This window comes from Polyodon spathula, chromosome 3, assembly GCF_017654505.1.
Source record: "Polyodon spathula isolate WHYD16114869_AA chromosome 3, ASM1765450v1, whole genome shotgun sequence".
Classification (NCBI taxonomy): Eukaryota; Metazoa; Chordata; class Actinopteri; order Acipenseriformes; family Polyodontidae; genus Polyodon; species Polyodon spathula.
This window is the reverse complement of record NC_054536.1, coordinates 53,379,984-53,392,489: the sequence shown is the minus strand read 5'-3', so window position 1 is coordinate 53,392,489 and position 12,506 is coordinate 53,379,984.

Sequence of the window (12,506 nt, the reverse complement as noted above, 5' to 3'; positions counted from 1 at the left end):
ATGAATTTATCGCCACTCCACTAGTTCCTAATCAAACAACTGCAGTCTGACTCCAATCAAATTCGAATCACGTTTAAAAGATCGATTCATAATAAGAATCACACCAGTTACTAATTTCACATGTAACACATTTTTCAATTTTAATAAAGAAACCTATGAGGTGAGTAGGGAGACAACATGAAAATACCGAAAACCAGCCCTAATTATAGTACATTATAATGTATACATTACTGTGTATTCAACCATTATACAAAATAAAACGTTTTAATGTATTATTATTATTAGTATTAGTAGTTAGTATTATTATTATTATTATTATTATTATTATTATTATTATTATTATTTTTTCATTTAGCAGACGCCTTTATCCAAGGCGACATGCAAGGTTTTATATCATTTGTTTACGTCATATTCTAATGACATAGGTTGGGTAATAGTATGTCCAGATTGACAGAGTTTCCAAAACTGTAAACCACTCAACCATAAAACAAAAGACTGTAGACTGCTTGTTGAAAGGTATATTGTTATATAAAAAAATCTCTGAAATAGTGCAAGTGGCCTGATTAAGTTTTTTGTTGGCAACAAAATAAGTAAATAAATAAAAATAACGATTTAAAACAAGCTTAAAAGAACTTCAGTTAGGACTGTCATAATACCTGTAACCAGAGCTTACTATTCTAAATATATGTGTATAAACTATAGGCTAGATGTGTATATATAATACATAAATAAAATAAAACATTTATTTCCATTTGTAATGTGCTTTTGTTTCAGGTCACAGCTTTTTATGAGATCCTTCAAATTAAGAATATTTCAAACAGGATAAAAGAAGACAATCCCTGAAGGAATTGTCTGAACATTTGGGCAAACTGAATAGTTTTTGCTTTACAGGTCTATATGTACGTATGTACATATATATTAATTTAAGTGTCCGGCTTAATATTGAATTCATTGCTGTAAGCTCCCCAAATTAAGTTATCGTAAATAACTACTTAATACTGTAAGTGAAAATGTATGCACCGAATGATTTGTCTTTTTGAACTGCATACACAGCCTCACATGTACAAGCGTTTTATTTGCTTTCATTCTTGTAAGTGCATGACTCCAAACTGGTTATGCACCAACATTATGAGATACCATTCTATAATAATGTAATAATTGTTTCCTGAAAAAAGTTGCCTATGGAAGTTGCCTGGTGTTACATAGAAGTTGAAGAACTTAAGTTTGGGGTTGCCACGTTGAAGCAACTGTTTGTCCAGGCAACTCTCTTGATGCAACAGTTGCCAGGACAAGTTACCTTGTTTTACATTGGCTTTAGTCGCCCAGGATGTTCTTATATATATATATAATATATATATATATATATATATATATATATATATATATATATATATATATATATATATATATATATATATATATATATAGCTCTGGAAAAAATTCAGAGACCATTGCAAAATTATCAGCTTCTCTGGTTTTACTATTTATAGGTATGTGTTTGGGTAAAATGAACATTTTTGTTTTATTCTATAAACTACTGACAAAATTTCTCCCAAATTCCAAATAAAAATATTGTCATTTAGAGCATTTATTTGCAGAAAATGACAACTGGTCAAAATAATTAAAAAAAGATGCAGTATTGTCAGACCTCAAATAATGCAATACAATACAATAACACAATACTAATGTTTAAACTTAGGAAGAGTTCAGAAATCAATATTTGGTGGAATAACCTTGATTTTCAATCACAGCTTTCATGCATCTTGGCATGCTCTCCATCAGTCTTTCACATTGATGTTGGGTTACTTTATGCCACTCCTGGCACAAAAATTAAAGCAGCTTGGCTTTGTTTGATGGCTTGTGACCATCCATCTTCCTCTTGATCACATTCCAGAGGTTTTCAATGGGTTCAGGTCTGGATATTGGGCTGGCCATGACAGGGTCTTGATCTGGTGGTCCTCCATCCACACCTGAATTGACCTGGCTGTGTTGCATGGAGCATTGTCCTGCTGGAAAAACCAATCCTCAGAGTTGGAGAACATTGACAGTGCAGAAGAAAGCAAGTTTTCTTCCAAGACAACCTTGTACTTGGCTTGATTCATGCGTTCTTCACAAAGACAAATCTGCCTGATTCTAGCCTTGCTGAAGCACCCCCAGATCATCACCGATCCTCCACCACATTTCACAGTGGGTGCAAGACACTGTAGCTTGTAGGCCTCTTCAGGTCTCCGTCTAACCATTAGATGACCAGGTGTTGGGCAAAGCTGAAAACTGGACTCATCAGAGAAGATGACCTTACTCCAGTCCTCTACGGTCCAATCCTTATGGTCTTTTGCAAACCTCAGCCTGGCTCTTCTTTGCTTTTCATTGATGAAGGGCTTTTTTCTAGCTTTGCACGACTTCAGCCCTGCCCCTAGGAGCCTGTTTCGAACCTTCCTCGCCATGCACTTCACCCCAGCTGCCATTTGCCATTCTTTTTGTAGGTCACTTGATGTTATCCTACGGTTGCTGAGTGACAATCAAATGAGTTGGCGGTCATCCCGGTCAGCGGAGAGTCGTTTTCGCCCTCTGCCGGTCTGTAGCTTTGTTGTCCCCAATGTGTGTTACTTGACCTTGTTCTTATGAACCGCCGTCTTTGAAATTTTAAGGATGGATGATTCCGACACTCACTGTATCCCTCTGCCAGTAAAGCCAGAATTGAACCCTTCTTTTCCTCACTCAAAACTTTCCTTTTCAACTCTTTGGGCATAATCAATAGTTATTTTTTGATTCCAATTACTTTTGAGGTACTACTAGCACTGTTTTGCCATCCAGCTGGTCCTATTGCAAGAGGATAGTGATGACCACAGGAGTGGTTTTTATACTTTTCCTCATTAAATAAGATTTGGTTCAGGTGATCCCCTAATCAGTACCTCATTCAGTAGAATGAGGTGTGCCTGTGTTGGAATTCAACAGACACTGGAATGGAATGGCTGCCATACATGTAGAGATGCTGATTTAAGAAAAATTTGCAGTGGTCTCTTAATTTTTTCCAGAGCTGTGTGTGTGTGTGTGTGTGTGTGTGTGTGTGTGTGTGTGTATATTGTGTCTATATATAATATAAATTATATATATATATATATATATATAATATATATATATATATATTCTACCACTTTTTGAGTTCAACAATGTTAACTCTTTTTTTTCTGTTTTTTTTTTTTAAATTATGATAACTCCAAAATCTGATAAATGAAAATAATGGATTCAGCTACCTATTCAAAACATTGCAGCAGAAAAGTCTGTGTTGTATACAATTTGTACCTATATATATACATCTTCCTTCCGATTTAATACCTGATGTGTTGTAGAGGCATGTGTCAAAGTGACCCCTCAGCTCTCATTCCATGGCAGCATCAAGGCTTCGTCTAGTGGACTCAGAAAAAGTTGCATTTCCCTGAGTGTATGAGTTTCTAATCATTATTTATAATAACCTGTCACACAGTGTAGTTAATTATTCTTTGCAATAAGTAATAATCTGATTATAAATAATATCATAATACTGATTGGAGGGCAGGATAAGTGATGCAAGTACGTATAGAATCCTATTTGTGATGAGTTGCCAATCCTGACTGGGGCCCACAGGGAGCACTGCATTGACCTTTGATCTGCTGCAGGGTAAGGGAGGAGAATCAGCTAGGGGTAACACACTACAACGTGCTGTGACCCCTACTGGCCAGGCACCTGCAGGGTTTAGTAGCTTGATAACAACATCTGTTCAGTAAGTGAAAAGAGGCAATGTAACATATTTATATATATATATATATATATATATATATATATATATATATATATATATATATATATATATATATATATTTTTTTTTTTTTTTTTTTTTTTTTTTGTTCCATGGGGCGTGAGCTAGGGGTGTAAGGATGGGGCAGAAGGGAATGGTTAGTAGGACAGAGTGCTGGCTAGAAAGGACCGGACCTAGGACAGAAGAGCAGACGATGCCCACTATAGTAGCAGACCAGCGGAGCTGGACATGGAAGCTAGGATAGAAGGTGGTCACTGACTGAGGGCAGCGATGCTGACACAACCCAGGGGCAAAGGACCCAGCAACCGAAGACAGGATACAGAAAGTGGTCGCTGACTGAGGGCGGAAATGCTGGTAGCCTGGGACATGAAAGGAGATAGAGAGAGAGAGGTATCTAGTGTCTGAGACTTCTGTAAAGGGGCGCTCGTTAGACCCCCAATTTGCCGAGACTTCACGCCGCCTGGGACCTGAAATAAGGACAAGGCATAGAGGTTAGTATGGGACTTGAGCACAGAGTAGCCACGTCCTGAATTGAGGCAGAGTATAGAACAGAGCCTCGAGTGAGGTAAGATAAGCTCAGGAGCTGTGAAAGGACAGAGTGTGGCCGGGGGTCCGCTCTGACTCACATGGTGAGAACCCCCCTGAAGGTCAAGGGAGGCTCATGTCTAGCCCAGAGGTCAGGGAAGTGAGACACACTTGCTCCCCAAATGATGGACCCCCGGCTCCTCACGAAATCTCCCATACCATGAGACGAACAAAAGACAGCACATGCATAACATTAACAAAAGACCAGAAAGACAAACGGCACAAACAGGAGGATGGTTAGTAATTTAGTAAGATGTGACTATGTGTATACCTGCTGCTCAGTGGAGAGGAAAAAACCCCTTGGGGCTGATAGGGGAAAACCTCTAGTGGCCCCGGCAGAGAGGAAGCCCCCACTCCGGGCATACTAGCGATTTTAGAATTAGCAGCAACTATATCGGATGGGATATCGTTGCTGCTAATAAGGATGAATGAATGTAGGAATCCACTGCAGAGGAGGACCAGCTCCCCCACATTCGTGATCAGGCTGGGGGAGTCGAGGAGGGAGGCCTGCTCGGAGGCGAGAGTGGAGTCGAGAAGGGATGCCTGCTCTGGAGGCGAGCCAGGATAGGAGGGAGGCCTGTTCGGAGGTGAGGGTGGAGGAGAGGAGGGAGGCCTGTTCAGGAGGCGAGGGTGGAGGAGAGGAGGGAGGTCTGCTCTGGAGGCGAGGGCAGAGGAGACGAGGGAGGCCTGCTCTGGAGGTGAGGATTGCAGAGGAGAGAGGCCTGCTCAGAGGCAAGGGTGGAGTCGAGTGATGATAGGAGTGAGAGGAATTAATGAACAGAGGGTCTGAGGAGGGGGGGGGGTGGGGTTCCTGCTGGGGAGATACCTTGAAAAGGGGGATAGGGGACTTGATACTTGACAGGTGAATGGACCGACTGCGCTGAAATTGATCCATTTTGGAGGTATGCAGCCAAGTGATGGAGTAAGCATGGAAGGCGGCCGAGAGGCAGCTGATCTTCATAAGTAGATCCTTGTAAGGGGAGAAGCAGCTTTTCCGAAGAGTGGAAGTTAGAGAATGTACGTTGATATAGACAAAGGGAAGCTGAGGCAGGGGGAAAGCTCTTAAGAATCACACGGAGGGTCAGGCGAACAGCTGGTATGGAGAGACTGGAGGGAGATGGAGAGAATCCCTAGCATGGACGATGAGAGCAAGGATCCGGTTTTGATTGAAGGGCTATGATTATTCTATTCTGGGCGCAAAAGGTTGAAGACACTGAGCAGGCTGTAAAATAGGAGCTCTTGCACAAGGGGTGAGGGCTTCAGACATGTAATGCTGAGCAGATTGAAGGAGGTTACTGAGAGTAGGATTCAGTCAGATAGCATCTGGAGAAACTGGGGGTTCTGGATAGGGGTTGTGGAAGCAGATGGGACCAGCTGACTGAACTTGGATACCGAAAGTAGAGGCAGAAGGAAAGCTGGAACTGAGGGCTGAGGTGGCAGCTGGACTGAACGAACATATGAATCGGCTACTGGGGAAACATGACGACTTTGCGCCCCATGTTCTACAAATGAGGGCAGAGAGATGAGATGCCGCCATTCTATGTGTTAGTTAATACGGGATCGATCAGCAGTTTGCTACTATCATGTCTGCTTTAAATGGAAAAGGTAAACTCACATTCAGAGATTTTGGTTTCGCAACTCCAGTTATTCTCTTAATAGTGGAACGCCTTACTTCATAATCAAGACAGATTTCCAGTCTCGTACTATGTCTCTCACCAAGTATTAATGCTGTAACATTTGAGAGGATGAGCGGAGATATGAATAGGATTGCTGAGGAAGTGCCTTGTATTTTGATTAGATAGGAATTAGCGTTAGTCTTGATTGTGGAAATTCTGCCATGATCTGCGTATTGGAGGAAAGCTGGAGCATTAGAGGTTCTGGAGAAGTGCATTTGCAGATTTAAACAGTAAACTCGAGCAACTTTTGCATGCTGCAGTAGTGAGCAGATCTGAAGAGAGAGCGGAGATCTGCTGTAGTGAGGAGCGATTAACAGTAGAGGGCGGGATCTGCTGAACCGAGGAGAGGTCTGAGGAAGAAAACGATGGAGTGCTGTCAGTAGAGTGCAGAGGCCCAGCTGTACAGACCAGAGATCTGCTGAAGCAGAGATCTGCAATAGTGAATGGAAGATGAACATCAGTAGTGTGGTGGTCTGCTGCAGAGAGTAGGGATCAGCTGAATGCGGTAGATATTGGTCTTTCAGTGTTAAGGCAGATTTAGATGGAGCCAGAGATGGGGCTGCTTTTGGGCAGAGATGTAGATTGCAGAGATCTGAGACCGCTGCAGAACCCGAGAGGATGAAGAATGTGTTGCTCCGAGGCATCTGCAAAACGTATTGATTTGGTCGGGAGCAGTTTATTAGAGTATTGTCTATTGGGGGTAGGAGGACATTGACTGAAACGTTGATCATAGGACATGGTTCCGTGACTGACTGGCGGCTTGAAATTGAAGAATGTCAGTTGATATAGGTAGGCAAATGGTTGAGGAGGAGGGGGACCTCCTGAGAATCCCTCGGAGTGACAACAACCTGCAGGAATGTATAGAAAAACTGGAGTGTGCGAGCTTCACATTGATAGCAAACCAGCTTAAAGACTGTATAGAATTTGTGGTGTTATACTGCCATCTAGAGGTTATGATTGGAATTAACCATTGGCTTGAGTGAGCCGGATAGAATATATTTGGTTATATTTGGAAATCCTTGTCAATGTAGAACAACAATTGCGTATTCTTTTAGATTGGAATATATTCGTTACATATTTTAGGACAGTTAGTCATGTATATGAATACGTTAACGCAGTGTTTAGAGGTCACAATTCGGTGAGTTGAACGACTTACCACTCCCCACAGTCACTCAATGAGGGTGTTGCCGTGGTAGCCAAAGTTGCAAAACAGCAGTGTTGTTGGAGCATGTTGTGACCAGTCGAAAGCACAACTCTCCACAGGTTGAAATGGAGTATGAAATTGACTGGATAGGTCTTCAAAACATTGAACGTAGCTAATAGAAATCCAGGGCAGGATCTTCTGAAGGAAGGGTAAATTATGCTGGCTCTGGGAGCGGGGGAGAGGCACTTGATTGCAAGCGAGGAGTAAAGAAAGATTAATCTGACAGAGGTGGATTAATCTTTGTGGTGGATTTAAATAGAGGAGCTATGGCAAGGCAAACGCTGATGACAGGAATGTTGATGTCTTGTTGAATAAGCTTTGAAAGTTTTAGTGGAGGGCCAGTCTGTCTAGTAAAGTCGTGGACGAGTTGAGAAATGAAGCTGCGGTTTGGATGGTGCTGTTGCTGGGCTGGAAGCTGGATGGAGCAGGAAATACTAATGCTGGAGCTCCTGCAGCCAAATAGAGAAGCTAATGATGAGAAGAATCACTGGGTAGGAAAATAATTGAGAATATCCCAGGTGCGCTGTGCAGAGAATTGACCTCCAGTGAAAGGCAACAAAGTGTAGATTAGCGATGAAGCATGAAATGACAATGTCTGAGCGTTTGCTACAAAAACGAAACACTAGACAGCGAAGGTGCAAGTGATCAGGGTTCAAATAGAGAATAGGTACTAATTGACAGGAAATTGGAAGCCCCCTGCTGCACACCCCCCGAACTACGCTGGCTAACATATATATATATATATATATATAGATATATATTATATATATGATATATATATATCTATATATATATCTAGATATATATATATTCTATACATAACTTCTTGAGAGAAGACTTAATGTTGCTTGATCTCCCCTAGGTACAATGCTATTTCAAGACACCATTGCATAGGTTTGGATATGCGAACGAGTGAGTATGTACTTACTTACAGTACTTATGGAGAACTGTGATTATCATTAAAATAGTATTATTAAAAAATATGAACCAGCGTGCCAAAGAACTCACTTCTTTGGCCGCAAATGATGAGAAAAACATCAGTTGAAAACAAAATTCTGCCTGTTAATCAAAGGGTAACCACACTGCACACAATATACCTAAAGGAGGACATTCTCCACTTATCACAGGTATGTTACTCAGTTTAGCAGATAATATCTAAACCCAAACCAGACTCTTTAACCCTTTCAGAGAGACTCTCTTTTTTGTGGTAATGGCAACCATAAAAAAATTCTAACACCACTGAATTATCAACCACTGGGGAGAAACATACTGGAGAATATTAAAATCCCCGAGTTGTTAGAGTTGAGGCACCCAAATTATTAGGCTTCCAAACTGGCTTGGGAAGATTGTTGTTATTGTTAGGTTTTTCTCTTATTATGCTTCCAGGCCATAGTCTGGGAAGCATGTTGTTATTGCTGGGATTATTAGGCTTCCTAGCCGAAGGCTGGGGAAGCCTATTGTTTTTGTTAGGATTATGTTATTTTTTTTCTTCCTCCCCAAAGTTGCTCTAAAACTCGTTGGTAGCCCATGGAATGGTGTACCTGAAACAAAAACAAATGTTGTAAGTCACAAGGTTTGGCATCCATATTGGATTTTGCAGAGATTGATAAAACGTCTACATATCAAAACCCACTTATTGCGGAGTTCTGAAACTTGCTATACATGTTTAGGGATAGTCCAACATTAACTGTTGTTCATAAGGAGCTGATTGGTTTTGTGGTATGGTGGCCACGGAAAGCACTTATTCGATTGAAACCAAAATTGCTATACATGATCCTAGTGTGGTTGTCTTTAAATGCTGTTCAAAGGACGTTGCTACAATAAAAAACATGGCAACCACCTTGGATGACATCATCAACATACAATACTGGCTAATAACTCCTTATAGAGTGCAGATTATGTTTAACTATTGGATAGTTTGTGCTGCATGCATTTAACTTATATTAAATGAAAGGCCACACAATTTCCTTTCATATTATGTGCGTTGGATCAGGCATATGGCTTTTACGGTGTCTCAGTAATATGTGTCTAACCATGGGGGTGCCAATGCCCCAAAATCAATGGGGCTGGTCAAATGAAAAGCTACCTTTTAACTGCTTAGAAAGTTTAGATAACACCATTGCACAAAACCTGTGAAACTTTGCTGTGTTGTAGCACCCTATGTGTAGTAATCAAGGTTCTCCCCAAGCCTTTTCAGCCGGGCGGGCTGCCCGGCAAACAGAGCCGGCGCCACTCTTGGGCCTGAGGGGCCTGAGCCCACCCATTTAGCGATTGACAATTAAAAACATTTTATGCCAAACCGTATCAGACTGTAATCCGCTGCAGCGAGTCTAGCTCATCCTTGTGGTTCAAAAAATATATCCGTCCCACCCACCTCAGTACCGTTGTCATGGTTATGAAAAAAAGATTGGTGATTGGACAGCTCAGATATGAGATCTTGCGTCTTTGATAGTATAGTATCGAAACTAAGCACGTCGGCAGCAAACATACAGGAACTTTTCTTTCATTGCAAGGCTCGCAAGCAACCAGCTTGTGCAGCTGCTGTTTAGTTATTTACACTGTATAAATGGATAATTGTATGTACAAAATAATGTGATATCTTGTAACAATTGTAAGTCATCCTGGATAAGGGTGTCTGCTAAAAAATATAATAATACAGCATGTTTGGCCAACTTTGCAGTAAACTGGAGCTATATTTGTGTCTTACGCATTAGAAAACGAACCGACTATCAACAAATGCGGCAGTAATCTACATAACCTACATTTAATTTTAACAATTTGAATTCAGTTGACTGATGCAGCTGAGATGTATGTTATGCTCAACTCATGCCTCTATTCCTGTTTTGTTTTTGTTCCCATATAACTGACACTTTTCTAAAGATCAAAGGGAAGTATTGACATTCACTTTTAGTCACTGTATGAGAGCTTTTTAAATTTAAGCTCACTTTGGGAAGTCGAATACATGTTTTTGTCAGAAACTTTTTCTTTATGTGTGGTAGTGACTTGTAGCTCGCTAATGTTATGGAATTTGTGTTGCTATGTCTGTTGGTGGTAAATCTGGTTTCCGAGTGTCAAAATGTTTTGGTAGAGTGTGCGTTCTTGGAGAATATGATGCTATTTCTGACAGTATAGAGAGTATCCTCAGTACGCATATTGGTAATTACGTCATTACGTTTACGTCATTAAGTCATAAACGGCCTGTCCATGAAAATTTGGGGCTCAGCCAGGAATTAAATCCTGCCGCCGCCACTGCTGGCAAAGTAGCTGTCGCCTCCCGGCTGAAAAAACCCGATCCGCCCGTCTTGCAGATGCTACTGTGCCTTTAACAACAAGGATCAGTTGCGTGTTGCTGGGTGAAAACTAAAATCTCGAGAGGCTAAAACGTTAAAAATGACTGCTAAAAAAATAACCAGTTATTTTAAAAGCAAAAATAGTGACAATGTAGAACATAAAGCACAATGAAAGACAACACATAATTCAAATTCTTTGTTGTATTATTTAAGGTAGGGCAAGTTTATTTTTCCGTTAAAAGTGCTCCTGGCTATAATGTTCTGCCGCCTGGCTGTACAGAATTCCTGGGGAGAACCCTGGTAATGCCTACAACTGAATGAAGATGATTGGTTACATTGATGGTGAGCAATCGATATGCGTAAAGTTTATGATAAAAAATTAGAAGCCGTGAAGTTCCTTGCAACTCTAGTTCTTCTTATTTTTCTTTCCACCAGAGTTGCTCAAAAACTCGCCAGATTTGGTAGGGTGGTAGATGCTTATGGGAAGATGGAAAATGATAAAGAACTTATGTCGTAGGTCACATGGTTTGGCTGCCATGAAGCTGATAGGTTGTGTGGTATGGCAGCCATGCTGCATGACTTCAAAAGCACACGGTACAAGCGTCATAATCACAAACTACAAAAATCTTCTTCTCCCAAACTGCTAGTCCAGTTGAAACAAACCCAATGACAAATATGATTGTAGTGTGGTTGTCTTTAAAGGGCGGCCACATTGGATGACATAATCAACATACAAAACTGGCTACAAAAACCTTCGTCTCTGAAATTGTTAGTCCGATTGAAGCAAAAATTGGCACCATGGTCCTAGTGTGGTTGGCTTTAAAGGTTGTTCAAATTAAGTTGCTAAAATAAAAAAAAAAAAAACATGGTGGCCATGTTGGATGACATCGTCAACATACAATACTGGCTAATAACTCCTTATAGAGTGCAGACAACAAGCTCCCAACTTGGTAGGCTTCATTTCATTAACAACAGAATTCAATTATGGCAAAAGTGTGTTGTTTTGTTAAACAAGATGGCTGCCAGATCTACATTTTCATAATAAATTTAAAACTGCTTCAGTTTAAAAATGGTTTATTTGATTAACTCCAAACCTGAAAACCATCACGCCTGTGTCAGTACAAAAATGGTGTTTGTGCGTGAACCAAGATGGCCGCCCGAAGCATTTTTTGAAAAAACTTACAAACTCTTTTTGTGGAGAACTGGTGAAGTTGCTGATTTCAAACTTGTCAAATATCAAGAACTACCCGCTTCTTCCAGTAATTGCTTAAGTGTTTGGTACTGGGGCTTAGGAGCTGTAAAACTGCCGGGCAGTTCTAGTTATTATTATTTATTTTACAGGAAGTGACCAGTACTGCACAACCAGTTTCAAACTGAACCAAACATTAATAAATATACAACTTATATACAACAAGAAAATTGCAGTTGATCTCATTAATGTTATTTTATTGTTCATGATAATTCCATATTTACGTATTACTGTAATGCACTTTACCTGTGTTTGTGTATGACAGCCACAGTCTTGACAGGACATTTTGTAAATTAAACTTTTGAATTTAAATAAATGACTTGACAATTGTAACATGAAATGGTGTTTAGAGTTGAGCGTTGTGTATTTAAGTTGCTTTAAACCATATCCTTGCAGTGACGACTGGCTGCCAATTGGACTTGCCAAATGTTTTAATGAAGAGCTTATCGGCCATATTCAAGGGTTTTTTGGCCTGCATATATGCCCCTATGCCCTGAGAGCACTGGTTGCCCACCCACTTCTGCACTGGTGAGTGGAATGATAACCAAGGGGCAGAATTGAGCTGATTCCTGTTGAAGAGAACAATGACTGGTAGATTACTGTATCTCCTGAGAACTTGGTGCACATCAGAAAGATTAAGTCTTGAGGTGAAAACTCCTTTGAAAAATATGTCTGTGCTCAGGTAAGCCTCATGTGGTAGCTATT